Genomic DNA, 19078 nt, shown 5'->3' with positions numbered 1-19078 from the left:
CCGATTGCATACTTTGGCAAGCGTGTGTTGTCTTTTCCGAGGGTGGCAAATTGGTAATGTGACGTGCTCTGAAGTTGGTGGTGGTTTAAATCAGGCAATTTACATACTTTTACCATTTGCAATTCGGACACTTCGTGTCAGAGGTGGGGTTGGGGGGATGTGATACAGTCCGGGCGGGCGTGCTTCCAACAAAACCCATACTGTCCTATCCGTCGGTGCTGGCCGAATGCGGTCATTGCTATATTTTCGATCATTTGGGGTCGATAAGGTACACCTTCGAATGTGCGATTGAATGGAGAAAACTTTACCCTTTTGATCTAGAAATGGGGGTAAAATGAGGGGGGTTTCTCGTTAATAAGAAAAAAAAAAACAGGAACAGTGCGCATACAAAATAGTCCTTCAGGTTAGCAAATTTACTACGAGGGGTGGTAACTGTTATAATCCTTAAATTTTTACTCCAAACAGACACATCTAAATATTTCGGGTCCGTTGCACGTGTGGCACATCGTCGGATTACCGTTGTAAGCCCCGTTCAACGATCGGGTAATTCGAACAAAACCAACACTTGATCCTTGAAGAAAGAGGGGAAGGTCGCTTTTCAAATCGTATGCGACGGATTTGAATTAATGGCGACGTAAAGGGATTTAATTTATAGTTCTTTCGTTTTGTTTTGTTTGGTACTGTTTGTCGAAAATAATCATACCTATTACACCGATATTATCGCATTATCCGAAGGCACTATTATTTCACCTATCGTCCTACCGGTTGTCGGAGGGCATGGTGTATGTTTGTTGGTTGTATTAACTACGGCATGATATTCGGTTTGGCACCGGTGTCCTATATCCGCTGTTGGCAACAGATGTTGGGGGCCCGCTGGAAGTTTTTCATCGAATAGTTTACCTTGCTTCAATGGAACCTTCCCCACGAAGCAAAAGATACAACAAAAAAAGGCAAAATACTTATGGGGAAGTTGAATGACCTGAACAATAATTCGCAAAAAAGGGGTGGAAACATACACATTATACACATGTAATATTGCTTATCAAAAGTAAACTATCACGCAAATGGAAATGTGTTCACCGAACGGTGGGCGGAAGGACGAGAAAAGGTCCTTTGGGGCGGAGGTTTGGGTACGAATGCTCTTCCCGATTCCTTTTTTGCAACAGTAGAGAGGGTGGTTTGTTTTATTGTATTTAGCTGGTGTTTGTGTACCGGGCAAAAAAGGGATTGCTGTTAGGAGCTTTGCACATGTAAAACCCGGGCGAGTTTAATTAGGTCCTGTGAGTCATCCTTTTTTCAATAGCACAATAGCTTTCATATGTCTTGCGGTATCAAACATATCAAACTTGATATTTTACATCAGACAAAAGCAATATGACAAATCTATAATAAATATATTTAAAACATAATAAATTTAATGTTTAAGGTGCGAGACACATGTCTACCAGCGTATTGACATCATTCGCTTCGGATGAAGAAAAACTCCGATTTTTAATTAAATGATCTATCTAAGGTGGTCGAGTGAACCAGATGATCGAGGTACCTTTTATTTACTTGCGTTTTTTCATCGAATTGAAACAAGATCACCTTATTAGGTCCAAAATTATATTTATTTAAACGTAATCTAAATTTTAATTGATTCTGTAAAGAGCAATTGTTTTGAGTTGGGAAACAAATGTGTAAAGATATGTTTAAATCTTTAAAAAAGGTTAAATCTAAAAAAAAGGGTTCACATCTCTTCCAGTATTTCGTTTATACCCATAAAACAAATTACCGTCGAGTGATATTTTACGGACTGTTTTAATTGATAATATTTCTTGTTTTCTGAAGACGTTTGTACGACTTGTGCATCGTTTCGAAATCCAATCATGTTGGGAGGGAACTGTTTCGCTATCCGCCATTCGCCACCAAAATCGAATTGGATAGGGAAAGCTATACCCGATGCCGAATGAAGAGGAGTTTTAAAGATTTTCCGTTAACCGTGGAGCAGCGAAGAGATTGGAACGAAAGGCGAACGAGAAAAATTCGCCAAAAAACGAAGGTTTGCGATTTTTAAATCCATCGCGAAACCAATCCACCTTTTTCCCGAAGTCCATTGACCTGTTGTGTTGTATGTGGGTCTGCATCTGAATGTTCATTTTCTGCTTGACAGCAGGAACCATACGGTTTGTAAGCTAAGTGGTTGCGATGTTGCGCTGGTGCGGGGCTTGGCTGGGTTATGGGAACATGGGAGGGGAAGGGAGGGGGCGCTGTGCTGGAAATGAGAAAAAACGCAATCAACTTGCTTACCTTCGCTTCCTGTTTCCTGCGGTTCGATTTGCTGTAAGCAGAAATCTAAAAACGATCACCGGTGGCGTGGCATAAGACGAGCCGGCGGGCTCTGGGAATGTGCGTTGATGGAAGCTGGTTCTGATGCTAGTTACGTTTGCATGCACCTGATTGCGTGCAGTACCCGTTCGGGCCGATGATAATGGTTGATCGGTAGCGCTGCGGTTTTCAAGGCGGTTTTCTTAAAGAGCAGAAATTCTGACGGTTAGAGTCCATTACTGCACCGTCCATCAATGGTCATCTACTGCGCGGTGATGGTGTTGTACGCGTGTAGCGGAGAACAAAATTAGTAGAAATGTGTTCGCGAAGGGTAAGGGCAGGAACGACTTCACGCAACTCACCGTGGACACGGTGCATGTAACGAACCGAACCGTTGATGTGGAAGTTAGGATAATTGTAAACTCATTCAATCGAAACTGTAGCTAAATGGGTGTGCCGATTGTTGTCTGGGGGCAGAGATTTAAACACAACGTAACTTGCACTTCCTTCACTTTGTGCAACCGGCTTCCAGTATCTCAGACAATGAGTTCTGGGGTGGTGGTGCGAAATTGTATCATAAATTGAAAGAATGTTTACTTGCACTTTACTTGCACCTTACTTGAGTTCACATTCCATATCCAATCATACTAGACAAGTAAATTGTGATGAATCTGTCTAACTAAACGGATTTATTTATGATGGATTTGTGACTAAATTTTTTGAACCATAAAGGTTTAACAATGAGTTTAACTCTTTCATTTCATTTTTGAGAATTGCTTCTCCTTGCAACTATATGGACATTTCTAATTTCGGTGGGATAGGCTCAGAGACGTATTCTGTGAGAAGCTAGTATCTTATGAAACGTGGATACCATATTGGTACATCACTCGATCGATGTGTTTGATACAAAAATTATGTTTAATATGCATCCAGTATGAGATAAGACCTGATACATTATCAATTCAGTATAATAACACTTGTTCGTATGTAACTGTGGTCTTTAAAATGTCTTTAGAAGCCCAAATGGGAAACTATGTCCCACTTAACCATTGGTTGTTCTGATTATCATCCCTTGCATGATGAATAACTATCCTGTCAAGGATTTCACATCTTTTAGGGAAGACAAGACTTTAATGGCTTTAACAGCTTCAAAAATGTCAAAGTGTTTCAACATTACATTTCTCCTCGATAGAAACGATTGGAAATAATAGTCTGTGGTGATGCACACTCTTTTTTGTCTTTGAAACATTATATTGCCCTGAATCATGATTATCGTGTTTCAGACAAGACGACATTGACAAAAAGAACCGCTCTTTATGCGACAACTTTACGATTTACGTCCCGAATGTTTCGTTTGTGTCAACACTGTGTTCTAGAACAACACTTGCAATGATGTTTCTCTAGAAGTGTCTTGATGCGAGAAAAAAACAACAGATCCCCCAAAAGACGTCTTAATTGCGTCCCACCGGTCGGTTATTTATCAGTCTGCAGGTCTGACTGGCTGATTGCCGATTTGTCTGTCTAATGTTTTCTCCCGAGACAGTTGTGTGTGACTGTGTGCCTGCTAGCGCTTGAACCGATGTGATTGGACTCGCTGCGAAACGTTTATTTTTTTGTGGTCGAGCGGTTCGGTTCGATAACCGCGAAATGGACGTATGTAAACAGAACCATAAACCGAACATTTGCACCGTTCACGCCGCCAAGACAAGCAGAACCTGGGCGGAAAGCAATGCCGGTCAATGACGTGTGCGCTTCGGAGAGGGCACGACCAAAGCCACCATCCTGTCGTCTTCTGAGTGTCAGCTTCGAGCTTCGTCTCATTTATGATGCATCGAAACGAGAACCATGATGTCTTCTGCACAGGAACACCGCATAGGAACTCCGCGCGGTCAGGCGGATTGAAAATTGAAACGTATCGATGTTGTTCACCTGACGCTGAAGGGTGCTGTGAGTTGGGGTTTCCATTTGTTTTTTTGCTGCTTTCGCTATGTCATTTTAAACAGTATGTCGAGCACTTCCTTTTGCTCGGGAGTGTGTGAACCCGACGCGGTAACCCAGCATGCGCGCCCGGTGTAAATTGAATTAAATCCTGCCCTACCCTAAAACGAAGAAGGTTCGGATTCGCGAGCTCAGGGATCGATGGCCACCGAAACCGGTATTGGTTGCAAACGGATCGATCGAGCGCGAGGGTAGGTCATGAACCGGTGACGCATCGGTAATGTGATAATTGAGTTTGTTTAGTGCTCATTTAGCTGATTTCCTTCATCGATTTCATTTCCCAAAGGGAGGGAACAATTCTAATCGGATATGCATTCATACCCGTTTATGTTTGGCAGGTTTATTTGAAGTGTGGCCAATTTTCCGTGGTTTTCTTCTCATTTCGTCTCGTTTCCTATAATTGTTTTATCTAGTTATCTAATCGTGATTGAGTGATTATGTGAGACTTTTGCTGACTTTTGTTTGATATGGTTTGTTTTATATTTTTGACTTGATTTATTGTTGATTTTCTTGTCTATTTCACCCTATCAAGTTTTCTTGAGGCTTTTACAACAATATGTTCTATGTAAAGTTAAGTTGAATGAGCTGATCTTTTATCATTATCAGCTTCCGTATCATTTTAAGGATTCTTGAAGTTTCATTTTTAATCTTGTTTCCTAATATTTCTTAACCCCAAAACGTAAAAGTTGCACTGTTCTTAAGAAAAAAAAGGAATGTTTAATAATTATAATTAAACGCCATAAGTGACTTTGTAACAAAAATTATTATCGTCACAATAATTGTGCCCCAAGACATGATATGCTATTGCAAATATTGCTCCATCGATCTAGAGTGCCCGTGGCACTAATGGCCGAAGAAGAAGAGCTACCCGAGAAGCAAATCAACATTCCATTTGTGTCGTTTTCAGCGTATCAGTACACAATTACGCGGAAAATTGTATCATCATCGCAACGGATGGAATGCATGCATGGCGAAGCAATCCGACGAGTAATTTGCCCCGAGTAATATAGGTCAGCGTATACTCTCTTTACGCCATTACTTGTTACGAGCGTAAAAATGCAACTGAATTAATTTTATCTCATTCTTGACACAACGTCGTTCTAATGATCGGCGATCGTTCGCCCGGGCGGCAATCTTCGCCAATACCTGTCGGGCACTCGCACCATTCCATTGCAGTGGCGATAATAATGTCAAATTATTCACTTCTGCATTCATCCTCATCCTCACGATACCATCGCCGTTCCAATTCCGGCATTTTGATGGGCTGACGTAAGGAAAAGCTCAGGACATTGCTGACGAACCGGCGACAGTGAAGAGGTTTTATAACGTGTGTCCAATGCCGGCAACTGTCGACTTGCAAAGATGAGCCAAAGTAAAAACTATCGCCAAGACGACGTGTAACACAAGCTCGAAATGAGAGGAAAATATGTGTAAATTAAATAGTTAATAAACAGGGGGAAAAGTGGTCTGCAAATCGAATGCAAAGAAACATTTCTTGGTGGCTCGCGTGCGTAAGCGTACGTACAACCATCGGCCCCTGTAACACGATCACATACGGATGGGTCCGATACGTACCATGCCTTGAGCAAATGATAAATTACTTTCGTTGACATAATTTCACCCAGGGAAAAATGTGTCACTCAAAACATTTGCCATCAGCATGTGTGTGTGTGTGTGCGCGGTAGCGTTTAAAAGCGAATAACACAAAGCGTTTCACGGGGTGCACCCCTAGAGTGCAGAAATGCATGCGCTCTATCTCCAGCCCAGGCACGGAAATGACGCTGAACAAACGGAAATAATTACACTCTCATCATCATCATCGTTCGTGTCGTTCGTTGGGTCATTGTGGTTGTTGAGGATATTTTTTTCCTGGTTTTTACCATCACCACTATCATCACTAGCATCATTACGGTAACGCTCTTCAGCAGTCAAGTCGTCCACCTGTTTCGGGGTTTGCGAAGGTTCCTGTATACCTAGTGTGTCACTCGTGCTCTGCTTGATGTTAGAAGTAGTTAGGCATCTTTATATAGTTTTTTTCACTCCTTCGATTCATCTGTGGGTGAACATAACACTAAATGCAAAACAATACGGCACTTACGGTTGATGGTCTCTACCGAGTGTGGTGCAGTTAGTGCATTATTTCTGTGCTGTAAAGCATGATGCAGTGAAAGGGGTTGCTCAGTAAGGTATTTTTCTTATCAAACGGAGCTTATCCCAAAGGCCTTTATACGGGTAGTATGTACATCTAGGTTAAGGTAGGCTCATTCGTTTTTTTCCCTTAAATTTGTTTTTAAAAAGCCACATAAATAACTTTTACCCGTCTTTAGGCTACCCAAGAGCGTGCTGTTCATACTGTATCAGACTATATGCGTGATATAAATCATGCTATAGAATGAATTTATTGGAATCTTTATTCGTTTGATAGTTAACTCTCGATGACGACTCAACCTCTTGTAGATCTCCCGAATTCGAGACAAGTAAATGTAATATAAATTTTATTAAACTCAATTGCTAAAACTCTTCAAAGAGCATGATTGAAGCATGTTTTGAATGAATGTTTGAACCGAATAAATGACTGTGAATCTCTCTTACAGAAAGTAATGAATTTCCAAGGATATTGCACATTCCGACCAGCCGTTCTGTAATTTGTGCATTGAGTTGAGGTAGTCCCCGTATCTCGTTCCGCTTCAGACCTCCAAAGAAACTGCTCCACTAATTAATGAATATTTTTCGAATCAACTGCTGTTTTAAATGATTCTTAAGTTAAGTTAACTTGATTTTTATGTTAAGTTCTTAAGGGAAATTAACATGAATGCTTCTTCTCAAAACATTCTATAAAAACAATACTAGTTCAAAGAATGTTATGTAGTTCAGTGCACAGAATTTGTCGAAAATCTGCTATATCGCATTTGGCGAAATTTATCTCAACATGTACTACATTATAGTCACTGCGATTATTAAACTCAGTCGCTTCGAGGACTATCTATTTGAAGTTAAAAGTGACAATAATACAAAATGATAAATATTTTGCTCCCAATTTAACATTGAGCTTTACATTACCTTTATGTATTAACTATAATCAACATCGGTGATAAATGTAAGCCAACAAAACATGGGCATGAGGCGTCAACTTCTTTGAAAGGTAGCTGCTGCGTATCAATAATAAATAACATTTTCACTTTGATGTGATGCTGTGTGACCGCTGTCAAAAGAGATAATTTATGATCATCAGCGCTGTGTTGTTGTAGTACTGCTTTACCGTCATTTTTATACACCATGTTCGCCCCGAACCGACCGTGTGAGAAATGTACACCGGTGGAACGTTAGTTAGTTGTGCGCTAATCGATCGTACCGCTCGTTCCGAACAATGTAATAATTTTCCACAAACAAGCAAGTTCGTGATTGTAAACGTAGCCCGCAAACAAAACGAAAGGGTTGCGCAAAATGTTGCGCCAACCGAACGCTTGCTCCCCCAAAACGGTACTAATTGTAAGCTTCCGCGAATGCACCGATGAGCGGCATCTCCACCACTACCGGGACTATTGACGACGACGTTGAGATTCAGAGATGGAAAAATTATGATTGATGATATGGGGAATGAAGGGAGTTGCCAACCTTATCGTGTACCTCCATGTAAGGCTTCCGAAGGCGCGGCGCATCCTGTACGGTCAAGGACGAGACGAAGAACGAAAACGCGACCCAGGCCGTTAATCAGCGGCAATATGCGTTTGTGTAGGGTGATGGCACATTTGACCGTTCGGTACCGGTGGTGGTTTTGCCTCGGATGGAGGCTGCTGCTGCTACGTTTGCTGGGAGGAGGAAAGTTTGAGTGGTGGTTGCATTTTTTTGCCGTCGGTTATGTTGTAGCTCCGGATCCTGGAGGGTGGTTTGGTGTAAAATGAAAGTGCAATGTGCAGCGTGCAGTCTTACACGGCATAAAAACATAAAGGCATTGTTAATGAAGGTTGATTGCATGTGCATAAATTCTCGTTCGCCGTGAAATAAGTATCCGACGGTGATGCAAAATGTGCTAATGACATCGTTAGGTTAATCTGTTTATTTAAAAGTGATTAATAATGTTGCTTAGTGTAGTAGTTTCTCATACCGAGTTACGAGAGAGAACTCGGTTAATGTAGGGAGACAAGATATATGTTTCTAAATAGTAAAGTTATTTTCTCCTAGCAGAAGATAGATGGTCTTTACTTGGGACGTCGTTACTTGGCAGCATCAAACAGATCTAGGTGATAAAACATGGAATAAATTTACAGTCCGATGTATGCTGCTTCGTTTGACAGATACCAGCTTACCAGATACCAGTTAAGAGATATCAGCTTTCTGACTTAAGGTACCCAACTGCATTTATCCAACTGAAGGTATCCAACTGCTGGTACTCGTAGAATTTGTTCATAATTTTTTTCATAGACACGTCATACAAATTCTGCGCATGAGAGAATATTTCCAGGAGAGATTTGATAGCAGTCCTGGCTTGGAAAAACGCGGCGCCACAATCACTAAACTATCAAACTGGATGGTCTGATCAGAAAGTACGGCAAATAAAAAATAGGTATTTTAAGTTTTATCTGCCGCGAGATGTAAACGCCGCGAGAGATAAGTTAATTAAATTAATATTGACATGATTATAGGTTAACGAACGGGACAATCGTACACTGTTTGATGAGCACTGATTATACGCCATAATTAATTAACATTGATATAAATGATAGTTCAATTTATGGCAAAACAATAATTCAAATCGCATTCGAAAGCCAGTAATCATTGAGCATATACCTGCAAACATGAATTAAAATAATCAGGCACTGTAATCGGGCACTGTATACGCTGTGCCAAATTTGGCCAAATGATCGTAAAGGAATCTGGGTCTGGGCATTAATGGGCACCGGGAGGGTTTTTTTGCCTTCTGCTAAATACGTGCAGGGCCACGGGAACTGACAAAATCATGACAAATTTGTCAAAACGGTGCTACTTTTGCTGGTTAACTTTTTAAGAATTTTTCTTCTTTTTTAGAGTGGCCTATGTCTGCCATTTATCGTTTTTTGGTCCTGTCGTGTGGAACTGGTGCTGCTACCAAATACACCAAAGAGTGTATTTTTATGATTGGATGATTGCAACAGTGTTTGTTCTGTATCTATAATTTGAAAAATGAAAATAGAGTAAGTAGTCACCTAGAAATGGGAGCCCTGCTACAGTCCCATAGTTGCCCTTTGGAAAAGTATTGCTCTAAGAAATGCCTATAGAAGTTCGGACTGTTATTCTACAGTTGAATAATACCCTATAACAGTCCTATAGGAGTCCTATAGGTTAAGGCTTTATTAAAGTTAGGCTTTATTTAAAAGTGATTAATATTATATATAAGGATAGGAGTCCTATAGGAGTCCTATAGGACTCTTATACGACTCCCTCATAATATTCCCAAAGAAGTCTTTCAAGACTGTGGTAAGGGAATGGTTTTGCACATTTGACCAACTGATTCAAGCAACAACCTGATAAACTTGTCAACCTTTTGCCATCTACCGTGGCCCTGAACCTAATGGCTAGACGAAACAAAACAAAAAACCAATCGTGTAAAACAAAACATTCGCAGTCTTCGGCGGTTGCAAACTGGGAGCGTACCGACGTGTAGGCAAATTGATTCGGTGCGGTACTTAGTTGCGGTTTCGGGCGTGTAACTATCCGTTTGCAGCAAACGTGCAAACTCTCGTTTCCATCGCGTTTGTTTGCGGTTTCCGTAACGGGTTGGTTATTTATTTTATTTTTCCTGTTTTCCTGTTGCAAATCTTTGGCCCGCACCGTGTGTGCGCCTCGGCATGCAAAGGTGAGAAAATATGCTGTTAATTGATTAAAGAAATGCTATTTTTAGCCGATTGATGGTTGGCACCGGTCGCCGGTCAGCGCCGCAAGAGGGCCGAAAAGCCTTCGCGATAGTGGTTTTTTTTTTTATAGGAGCTGCCGCATCTGTATGAATTATGCCGTTACCGGTGTTGCTAGATGGATGTAAGTGGTGGATGAACGGCCAAAAATAGCCGTTTCTGCTGCGATGCTGGGTTTTCTATTTTGGCGAACAACAACCGCGCAATGGTATGCCGGTACCGTTACATGTTGCAAATTTCACCTGTTGTGTTTACGGCGCCTTATGTTCTCCCGTTATTTTGGACTCGCGTCGACGAGCGAAGGGGATAGACGGGAAGATAATATGGCAAGTCTTGGAGAATTGATCGAAAAATCTATTTGTTAGTACATTGTTCCTACGAAGTTTTGTTGCAAAAAATGATGAACTGTAAATGAAAAATGCATGCAAAAGATGGTGCTTATGGCCAATGCAATCCTGCTCTTTACAATGCACTCGAAAAGTTAATATATTTTTGCACGAGCAATATTTGAAAATTGACGCATCACATCACCCTTTATTTTGTGTGGCGGGCTATTGCTCTTCTGCCCGGGTAAAGTGCAGCCGGTCGAATCGCATACAACAACATTGACGAATTCCGGTGTCCAAGCGACGCTGCAGCCGTGATCAGAAGGAGTAGGTACAGTGTGAACACACGGTAATATAGATAAAGGGTTCGCTTCACCTGGCAGTATCCAACCACCGGGGACGTTGCTTGTGTTTGTGATCGCAGTTCGAAGACGCCAGCGAGCAATGTTTGCATCGGCGTACATCCGAACCAGTAGGGCCACCAACCATACACTACCATGCACCGATGTGCATTGATTTACGACGTCTCGTCCATTGAACAATCAGTTACAAGCGCGGGGCAGGGACGCTAGGACGCGGGCGCATGGTGGCGTATTGCTGGTGGCGCCAATATCCGCCATCTGGATAAAGGGCAAACGGCACACTCTGGCACTCGAACAAAGCCTGCTCAAATGCTTTAGACAAAGTAAACACATTCCTAATAATTGCTTCTGCCCGGCCAGGATGAAGGACCCTTGTGGGATAATGACGAGCGAATTGTGACGGGGGAATCATTTTATGGCGGTGCAATGCAATACAAGCATAATTAAACTCGGCTGGTAAGCACCGAAGGGTAAGGAACTCATCGCGGAAATGCTTTCGAAGATGAGCAACGGCCATTGTGTTTCGTCTGTTGCTTATTTCAATAATGCTGACATCTATACCATTTATTATGTTTGATCTATTTTTATTATTTTTATGTGTTTCAAATGCAAAAGTAGTTAATTTAGATTTACTGATGCCCGAACCCTTTCGAAATTCCATAAAAGTAAATCATCATATTTTATTCCTCCAAATAGTTCCCAGCGATGTGAGGATGAGTCAATGCTATTATTTTTTTTTTATTGGAAAAGGAGCGCGAAAGGTCCACGTATTCGAGACGACATTATCGATCGGCGGGAAAACGATGGAACCGCGGTGGCTTTTCATCGGTGTGGTCTAGATGTCGCATAGTTGGAAAAAGTATTTTTTTTCGGTTGTTGTACAAACGGTTTTTCTCCGCTTTTTGCTCGCCTGCACGCTCATTTGGCCGGTGAGTCAACGCTGGATCTCCCTGGACCGTCACGCCCTGGGGGGGTGGGTTGAAGGTGGCCCGACTGTTGCCGTAGCTAGTAGTTGTGGTGGTACTGGTAGTAGTGGTAGTAGTAGTAGTTCGGCTAGTTCCGAGCTCGGGCGCGCCCGTTCGGGTGCCCTCATATGCGAAGTACCGTTTTCGAGGGCGATGTCCTGACTGTGACCTGTGTTGACCTCGGATTTAGCAACCCGAGGCCACGGCATCGAAGACCAGCGAACGAACGTGTCATTTTCCGGGGGAGAACCAAAGGAAGGGCGATAAAGGGAAGGAACCGTTTCGTACCGAAAAGGGTGTGTGCACACTATCGGACCCACATACACATATTAGATGTGAGGCTCTCGACACAGGCACTCACGGTTCCACACACACACAGCCGCCAGGGATGTTTCATTCTTGGCGTCCAACCAGGCGGGCGTGTGGACGTTGCACCAAGTTTTGCAAGATGCCGGCTGGTGGTGCCAACATTATGCTGCATTATCCTGGAATCCGGATAAGCAAACGCCCGGCCGCAAGATAACGATTGGGGATGCGTTATGCAACGTGTGATGCAATTCTTGGGTTCATAATGATATTTCAATCCTCTATGCGTTATTTTATTGCACTGGACAGATTAGAATCATCAAACTATCACTTAAGATGAGGTTAATTTGGTGGAAGTCTTTATTACATAAAAAAGAGTCGATAGTTTTATAATCGTTTCAATTGCATCTTGCGTGTCCGCTTCTTCTGTTAAACTTTTTTTATATGATGAATTATGATCGTTCTTGATCCATTCCCACCTACTTTTTCCCCACTCTTAAGAAGCATAAAAAAATGTTGAAAAGAAAAGGGATGAATAGAGGTGTTTTTTGTCGAAATTGACCGGAAGCACTATTCTATCTATTTAATGACATCATAAACAGCTCATCAACCAGCATAAGTGTTTGGTGCATCCGTTACACCGGCGGTCGAGGGAGGAATCTTGTAATAAATGGCATAATTTCAATGTACCTCATCACGGTACCGATGTAAACGTATAATGTTTTAAACACGCACCCCGGTCAGTGCATGATGGTTAGTGTGGTCATTTCAAATTTCGGGGGAAAAGAAAACGTTTCACCTGTTCGTTAGATACGATCATTATTTACGCACGCGCCGTTAGAATGGTTGAGTTTCGTGCAAATGGGTTGGCTTTTCACAGTAATGGAAACGGAAACTATCAATAGCTGACAGTCAAATTTGGTTAGTTGGAGGATGGCATTGAATGCAGCTCCAATTCGCATCCAATATCAAGCTCAATTGGCAGCGCAAGCGCCATTGCATTGCACTACTAGAATGGCATCACCGTTCAATAAAACAAGATCCGTTCACCCCTTTCGATTGCGGTGCTTGCTTACGCTGGTACGATCGGTCATAATTAGACATTAGCTTTTGATTTCCCGTTTCCACACGTTCGTGCGCTTCGGTTAAATTGCACCGAAAGCTCTGGAACTGCATTTATGTTGCTGGGTTTTATTGTTCTCGCTGCATACCAAAAAAAAAACTCCTTCTGCAGCTGTGGGTACAACTCGAACAAATGCTGACGGGTGAATTGCACTTTGCAAGATGCATTCCACAGTTATTGTAATTGATTGTGGATGAGTTGAAGGGCCATGCACTTGTGTTGCTCGTTACCTGTATCGTTAGCCGCAAGATGGGTTGATGGAAGCTTGATTTATGACGCCAAACATGGTGCATTTTCTTGTGAGAAGTCGGTTGCCTGCATACCAATCAATTGGTTTATGGCTGCTTTTATGGATGTACTCTGCACGTAGGCTAGCATTTATTTGCTTTCTTGAGAGTTGAAACACAACCTGTTGTAATGTTTGTGTTCGATGCGTGCAGATTATTTTAATTTGACACCACTTGAGCTTCAATTGATTTATTTACGGTGGTGAATCATTAGCAAATAAATTAAATTAAAACGTTATTTAAAATCCATTTTGGTAAACTATTTATGTTATTACTGTATAGTCCTGTGGGATAGTAATTCATAGTTTAATTATGTTACCTACTATAAATGTTCGTTAGTTTTCAAAACTCATCAAGAACCGTCTTACGGCTGTTAATTGTTGATGCGAAATTTTGAATTACTATTCAAAGTTATGTTGTACCGCCACAGCTCGCTCATTCTGTCGTGAGTGCCTACGTTAAGCACTCATCAGGGAAGTATGCACTTGTTATCTGATTGACTTTCGGCCCTGCATGACTGCGTCCCTGCATCCCTGGTACGACAAGATACATGCACCTTTTACACTCCGCTGCTTGAACCCATCCGGTGCCGGTGAAGTTCCGAAAGTGCAATTTAATAATCATAATAATTCATAACTTTCATGTCTGCATTCATGCCTCACACCGCGGGACATTTACTTCCCGTTGCTGTTCCCGCTCACGGTCCTGCATGGTGCACCTCGAACGTCCCCGTGTCGTTTGTTTGATTTTATTTACCTTTTTGGTGCAATGATGCTTTTGAGCGCATAATAGGAAGGTTCCGGGATTTGTTAGCAACGGACGCGCCGCGTTATGTTATGCGGAACGGTTTGGACATACATATCAGACGGAGATGTGGCTGTAGTAGTGCAAAGCGTTCAATACTCATTGCGATTCGCCGATAGTGCAATGACCGTATGTGTTGTACAGTTACGGCAAATGCGATTTTCGCAACTCCCCGAGACTGTCGATGCTGGTAGATGCAGGAGCATAAGCGATTGTAGTTTGAGGCATCTCTCTAGAAACGTTGAGAGTTAGTGCAGATTGTGCAGCAGCATAGCAAGACCGAGAGAATGAGAAAGAGAAAGAGAGAGCGAGAGAGGGAGAGAGACAGTAATTCTATTATTTGCCAGTGATGGAAGCACAGCACAAACGCAGTTCCTTGTGATGCGCACTACGTACATCGTTGCGAGGTGGCCGAGAGTTATCCTCATGGGAATCCGAGAATTGACCACACCATCGGCTGCACCACACATTGAGCAGTTTGCGGATGATGCAGGGAGCTATGCAAATTTGACCAAAGTCCCCGATCAGCGCGCCCCCAACCGCTCGGCATTCGTTTCGTTCGACGTGTGGCATATTTGACGTCCGCTGAAAGCCTACCAATCCTTGATGTAATGAAAAAGTGTCCACTGGAATGGTGCCGTCCTGCACACCGGCTTCTCTATTGTATCCGTATTTTGTCTACGCAAAGGCCGTGTGGAATGCAAGAATGTTTGAAACTGACAGCGAGAAAAGGATTATTTAAGGGAGGATAAAATCTAATCGCATCGCAATCTTATGCGAACGGGAACGTTCGTCGGTACGGTAGCCGTTCCTAGTCCCAAGAGAGCTGGTCGCTATCTTTCTTTGTTCTTTTTGATTGAATGCTGCATTTCGGGATGGTCCGATGACCGATGCATCGATGGCAAACTTGTGCTTACTGTGCAAGTGCCACCCAGGTGGAGTGGGTTCTCAAATCGGAGGCCCAGAACGAAGTTTACCATGAGAGGTATTGTACGTTCTGTACGAAAGTCGCCGTGTAATATCCGAAAAATAGCTTTACAGCAGTCTCGTTGTGCCGGTCGCACGGGCATCGAGCTGTAACCCTCCGGAAAGGGTGGCCAACCCCAATCGAATGCATACTTTAACCCCTGAATGGGTACCGTGGTTGTGTCCCGTTTGGTTTTGGTGGTTGACGTCTGTGTGCACTGGGCTGTGGCACGGGACTGTGTGGGTGGGTTTGTGAACGGGGGTTGGTGCGAACGCGATGCTGGGGGTGGTATAAATTTAACTGTCTAGACAGAGTAGATCTGTAATCTAGTCTCGACAGCTTCAGACGCGCAAGTGTGAGTATATTTTTGGTTAGTTCGGTGCAGATGTTTGGCAGAAAAGAAGTGAGACGATACATATTGAACTGATGCAGGAGAAGCAAGGAGCGAGATAGAGAGAGAGAGAGAGTGAGACTGTGCGAGAGTTTAATAGAGAGAAAGGACACACAAAGTGTGGGATGTATTGGAGATGCGAAAGGAAGGAAGGTGGACACGGGCAAATAAGCAATATGGGGTGAGGTCGTCTGATCGTGGCAGGTCCTGTAAACCTGTCGCTTTTGGCGACTTTTATTCTTCCAAGGGGAGTTATTTCAAATAACGTGCAGTTGTAATAATGTATAATGGGTTTCGCATGCCACAAAATATCATATAATGAAGACATGGAATTAGAGCTCATCTTGAATCGTGTTTATCAAAACTATATCAGGCCCGGAGACAAAAGCAGTAATTAATAAATATTTTTAACACATTTTGCAATAAATTTATGTGTTTTTTTATTGTATTTGTTCATAAAGAACTGTATATAGGGTAGGATATACCGAAGGGTATAAAGACATAAGAGCTCCTATCGATCGTTATATATTTCCATTATTGTTATACTTGTTTGTATAAAGATTTTTAAAAAATTATTTATGGTTTATGGGTGTTGAGTTTATTGGTCAGTTTTGCTTATTTATTATATCGCATTTTATGATTTGTGGTGGCGATAATGAAATGAAAACAATCAGTTAATTGAGTGTGTTTCTCACATTACACAACGGATGTAACACATTTATCAAAACGAAGAAGCACGATTTGTCCAGTTTAAAATTGTCTAGCTTAAACACCAATGCAATACACTAATTAGTAGCAGATTAATATAAAGGGTAAGTACCCTTAGGGTTAGCAAGTCCATACAGGGCTATCGAAACTTAATTGACCGAAACAAAACAAGGCCTCACTGCAAATGCTGCTGAATGTCGCAAGGTTCGCCAGATTTCAACACCACTTTTTGTGCCACAAGAAAAACGCTGTAGAGTGGATAAACTACTTAATATGCAACAATATTAATAAAAAAAAATCAAATTAAACGATAAAGCATTCCGCTCCTGCCGGACACGCCTGTACGTCCGAAGCCAGAAGTTAATGAGGGACAGGAACATCCGCGCTGTCGCAATTATGTACGGCCCATCCAACCAGAACGATGGATAATGTGTGTCTCTGATGGGTTGATTTCGATTTATCAAACATGTCTTGTTAGCATTGGAGAGATATTTCACAACCATGTTTCTTCTTGCCACAGTCACAATCGGAGGTTTGACCCTCTCGCTTGGCAACAACTACCGCCGTTAGCCTAATTAGCTTCTTGTTTAACTTATGAGAGCTAATATTTAGCTTTGTGGTTATTCTCGGCTGTTCGTTCGTTGTGTTTGTTTTGAACGATTGGTACGCTGAAAGTTTTTGCACAGTTCACCATTTCCCGAGGGATGTTTTCTATAAACGAGATTATTATTGCTCATTGAAGTGGTCATCAAGATGTCTGAGTCGGAGGATATTTGTATTTCCTTTGTTAGAAATGCATATCTTTTACCATCTGTCAGTAGTGTCAGTAGACGCTATATCGATTAAAATCGTTGAGGTCGTCTAAGGTTAGCGACATGGTTAGTTACAATTGATACCCGTAGAACAAAAAATGCTTACGATGAATGTTGCTTTAGAATAATTTACTTTTATAAAATTTTTACACTAAAGAATACTGCTGGATAAATGTTGAACAAAAGACTACCCAAAAAATATGACGATTTATCTTTTGTTCGATAAAATTGACATAATTAATAATTTAGAATACTAGTTTTGGAGCCTAAAAGAGCATCATTTATAAAATAATGGCTTTTTAACATTACTTGAAGTACAGGCAATGCAGTACAGTTTAACGCTCGTTTTTTGCAGTAAACCACAGTCCTGTGCTCCTGGTGCTGGACGCAAGGCAGTAAAGTCTCTTACCATAACTCACTCACTCACTCCTCGCAGCGAACATAACACTGATGCTTAGCATTCAGACTGTTCATCTCTCTTTCTCCCGGTGTCTGGCACAATACGGGCGCAAATACTGTCTACACTCCTGTCAGTCCTGGGATGGGATTCTCCAGCAGTATCCAGCTGATGTTTTTGCGAGGGAGATCCCAGAATCTCGTCGGATCCGGTGCCGGGGGATGGGTTGTTCAGACAACCCCCTACAGCCCGTTGCCCGTTGCGAGGGAGAGCGATTTCGGGAGCGTACTACGTATGCAACGAGAGAATGCTGCCCGCTGGAAATGATGAGTGTGAAAAGGATCTCGGGATGAGTAAGTCTAGACCCGGCTAGACCAGACAGCAGACAGACGCAGTAGTATACTACGCCGCACAGTGGAACGAGGCAGACTGGCGTACAAACTCTCGTATGCTGCGTTCATTGAACTTGTGTGCCGTTACGTGCGCGCACTCGTCGTGCTCATTCCATAATTTTTGGAACCGTTTCGAAAATCCGTATTTTGCCTGCCTGGGGGTTTGAGTGTGTTGGAAATTGTTGGCGGGGGTGAGTGCCAATGCGATGAACATGAGATTTGGAAAAGTAGACGCACGGGCGACAAAAAATCATCTTCTCTAATGCAGAAAGATTTAATTGATAGAATGCAGAATAAATCTGTAACAAATGTATAGTCGGCTTAAAAGTATTCTTGTGGATGCATAGCTTTAGTTGATACGATGAAGTTGAGATCAATTGGGTTCATATTCATTCTTCAAGGATGCAAATGAAGATGGCATGTAGGGTTCAAATCAATCAATATTTATTTTAATCAAGTTTGACAGTTTGATGCCTGAAAATCTATAAATCTGCATAATATACAGTAAATCTTTTGACAAGTATGAGTACAACGTTACTACTAATGTTATTATGAGCAATTTTATTGACGTTTTAACGGCCAGGTTCTAATGTCCTAATTACACTTTAAATGTTGAGTAGCATGTGGTGAATAAGACTTGCAGCATTTGAAATATCTTACGAAACCCGAAATTTAAATGTATGTTTCCAGTTGCCGGTAGCACTGTTTAAACTGTAGAATTTCATCATAGACCATGCCTGACATTCTACTAATTATCCTGGGAAATGTTCTAAGTTGTAGAGTGGTCTATTGTTTCATTCCTTTTATATTTAATTCATATGAATAGTTATTTTAATTTCCTGTCGTCAGACCATAATCACCTGACATTGTATTGAAAATTCTCCGGCTGGCCACTGTTGAACTCCACCGGTCATCGAAATAATTAGCCGATCAGTGCACAGAGGACGGCTGCTAAACATAATTTGTTATATTCAAATTTGCCCTACACGGTCGCTTGGGATGCATAATGACTTGGGGCTAAAAATACTCCAGTAAAACGTGCGGA

The 19078-nt window shown here is 42.0% G+C and overlaps 1 protein-coding gene across 1 annotated transcript in view; it reads left to right on the top strand.

The window, feature by feature from the left end:
- Positions 1-19078, top strand: part of LOC128716381 (histone acetyltransferase KAT7) — a 51149-nt gene that overhangs the window by 20257 nt on the left and 11814 nt on the right. The window lies entirely within an intron of this gene.

The sequence above is a fragment of the Anopheles marshallii genome, chromosome 3 (assembly GCF_943734725.1).
Source record: "Anopheles marshallii chromosome 3, idAnoMarsDA_429_01, whole genome shotgun sequence".
NCBI classification, from domain to species: Eukaryota; Metazoa; Arthropoda; class Insecta; order Diptera; family Culicidae; genus Anopheles; species Anopheles marshallii.
The sequence above is the reverse complement of the archived record's forward strand: the minus strand, read 5'-3'. Positions and strand labels throughout refer to the sequence as shown.